The 3,219-nt window shown below is 33.6% G+C and overlaps 1 long non-coding RNA gene across 1 annotated transcript; it reads right to left on the bottom strand.

Annotated features, from left to right (window-relative positions):
• Positions 1-342: 342 nt before the first annotated feature.
• On the bottom strand, positions 343-1,067 carry LOC120166869. The gene is made up of 3 exons (XR_005519976.1): positions 1,011-1,067; positions 557-590; positions 343-465 (listed from the first exon to the last, which is right to left on the bottom strand). It is a non-coding gene; the product is annotated as an uncharacterized LOC120166869 (long non-coding RNA).
• Positions 1,068-3,219: the final 2,152 nt, after the last annotated feature.

Raw genomic sequence — 3,219 nt, 5'->3', positions numbered from 1 at the left:
AAGAAACTGTTACTTGAAGTATCTATTTTTAGTCAGGCTTTTCGAAAAGAAAGCAAGATTCAGTGATGAAGGTTTAAGAGGATCAAAATTCGCCATAAGGAATTCAGGATGTAGTGAGCTATTAACTCAGGCAAGCTGCTGTAAAACTTCAAGTTCCACAACTTTATTAATAAAAAAATACCTCAAGAAATACTCACAAAAGAAATATAACAATGGATAATAGGAGCCACATATTACATCTATTTTAGGTGGATTAGTATTTCATTTGCAATATCATTATGGATAATAGGAGTAATATTATGATGTAAGAAAGAAACATAAAAACCTGAACTTGAACTCACATAAAAATGTTGTGAAAGCAACATATTGCATCTTTTGCAGGTGGATTGGTATTTCATTTGCAATATCATGATGGATAATAGGAAAAAAATAGTGGCCAATTTTTCTCCTCTATTACAATTCCAGCTACCAAGAAGAAGGCATGAACATATGTTAAAATCAAGCTTACCTGGCAATAAACAAGTTATCGAGATAAAACGGGGAAAAAGGAACCTACCTCGTGCTATTGCATCCTCCTTCCTTTTCAATTCCTGCAAAATATAAAGATAACATTTAGTTACTATGAGCATAATTTCTTCTGAAAGCATATGAATTGTAAAACCACCTGACAGATAACACAATTACATATTGCATCAGAACATTCAAGGATCAAGTCATTGCATAATTTAGAATTTTCATAACAAAAAGGAAAAGAATTCAGAAAAAAGATATTTTACAAGCATTGAGACAGATAAAACAATTAAACAGAAATTTAGAGTCAAAACTACAGTTTTCAATTTCTGTGAGCAAATAGCAATAATTAAATTGCATCAGAAATGTGTATAATTTGGAACTTTAATGCAAAAGGGATGACTTATAACAAATGATACCAAAAACAATAAATTGGAAGAACCAAATTGATTATTCATTGGCAAGCCTCACCCGAGTGCAAACAGATGATAACAAATTACTTGTTCCCTCTTATTCAGTTCAGGCTCTTTTGCATTAAGTTCCTTCTCTCTAGCTTTCAAATCCTAGATTTGACAAGACAAAAATATCAAAAGAAGTCTTTTGCTTAAACATAATATCCAGAAACATGACAATTGGCCATTCAACATATGGAAACTTTTAGGATACCTTGGCAGAATCAAGAGGAATATCTACGGTTGCACCATGGTCATATGGTTCAGGAGGGAGGGGTGAAAGCCTTGATGTTGCAGGAGGAACACTACCAGGGTTCTAAATTTTTTGTATTTAACAAGACTTTAAGCATTTGCACAGGTAACATTAATTTATGCATTCACAAGCACAACAAATATAACAACAAATATAATACAAGAAAATACACCATTCGTAAAGTAAATAAGCACTCTTGCAAAATGAGGTTCAAAGCAAGGTTTAAGCTAATGAGGAAATGAGTCCCATACAAATATTGGACAAATGATGATGCACAAAACTGCACCTAGAACCGGGTTTCAACATGCCATATTCTGAAATATCATGATACTCATGACTTTCAAACCACATCTTCCGTCTCAGGAAGAAAGCATATGTTCATCCCTACATTATACCTCTCCTTGAGTTTTGATTTCATTCTTGGCCTGCATAATGTGGTCTTTCTTGTAGTACCTATTTTTGGATCTACCTGATATAAATTCTAAGAAAACGCTGCTAAAGAATAGGGAAAGAAAAGAATTTATTCAAACCAGACAACATAAAACGCAGTTTCTGGGAAGAGTTATGAATTCGAACATTGTTAGCATCTTTGTCGTAATGATAACAAAACAAACCATTGCAAGAACCAGAAAACTATAATCGAGTCTCACAACCCTTAATTGGTTAAAATAAAGTCAAAGTGTGATTAACATGTGAAAATGGATCAATTTTCACTAGTCACTGCAACCAACCTATGCATTACATGCATGCCCTTTGAATCAACTACTAAGAGAAAGAAAGCCTAACCTGGGTATCGCGAAAAGCTTCTCGTTTTCGTCGCGTAATTTTTTCCCCAGTCTGAAATCAGAGAGAAATTGAAGGGAAACAAGGGAAGAAGGGTTAAGAAATGTTGGGTTGGATTTTAGTTCTCGACCGAAGATTGTTGGAAGCAATGACGTTGGAGGCGAAGGATGCTGGGCGTAGTGAAGGACAGCAGTGAATGAGATGGAAAGGAAAATCGTGATGGAAAAATGGCTAGGGCAAATGGTGAATTAAAACAGACTTTGCGGCGTTTAACAATACAAACGCCACTGAAGGATAACCAATTGCGGTGTTTTTAATTATAAACGCAACTAATGTTAAAAACATTTGCGGCGTTTTTTGTCAAAACACCATAAATGTATCGTTAATTTACGGTGTTTGTTACTACAGCGCCGCTATATGTGCAACCTATTACGACGTTTTTGTCAAAACGCTGCTAAAGTACTAATTTATTGCGGCGTTTATTAAAAAACGCCGCTATATGTCTAAAGTTAATGACGTTTAAATAAAATATATTTGCGACATTTTTTTGTCTAAACGCCACTAATGTACGAATCATTTGCGGTGTTTGTTACCAAAATATCGCTATATATGAACCCTATTATGACATTTTTGTCAAAACGTTGCTAAAGTACTAATTTGTTGCGGCGTTTATTAAAAAACGCCGCTATATGTATAAAGTTAATGACGTTTAAATAAAAAAACATTTGCGGCGTTTTTTTATCTAAATGCCATTAATGTACGAATCATTTGCGGCGTTTTTTATCAAAACACCGCTAAAGTACTAATCTATTGTGACGTTTATTAAAAAACGCCGCTATATGTCTAAAGTTAATGACGTTTAAATAAAAAAATTTGCGGCATTTTCTATCAAAACGCCACTAAAGTCCGAATTATTTACGGCGTTTGATACCAAAACGTCGTTATATGTTAACCCTATTACGACATTTTTCTCGAAACACCGCTAAAGTACTAATCTGTTGCGGCGTTTATTAAAAAATGCCGCTATATGTGGCACTAATTACCTTTATTTAGATAAAAATGATTTTACATATTTAATTTCTACTCTACATCAGCTAAACTGACTGATATATGTAGCTTTATCTAATTAACAAATATACATTTTAATTAACCCACAAGTTATGCAAAATAAAACCTAACAACAAAATAAATTACCCCTTCCCATAACTGTTTCAACTTTGC

This window comes from Hibiscus syriacus, unplaced genomic scaffold, assembly GCF_006381635.1.
Source record: "Hibiscus syriacus cultivar Baekdansim isolate YM2019G1 unplaced genomic scaffold, ASM638163v2 tig00111648_pilon, whole genome shotgun sequence".
NCBI lineage: Eukaryota > Viridiplantae > Streptophyta > Magnoliopsida > Malvales > Malvaceae > Hibiscus > Hibiscus syriacus.
The sequence above is the reverse complement of the archived record's forward strand: the minus strand, read 5'-3'. Positions and strand labels throughout refer to the sequence as shown.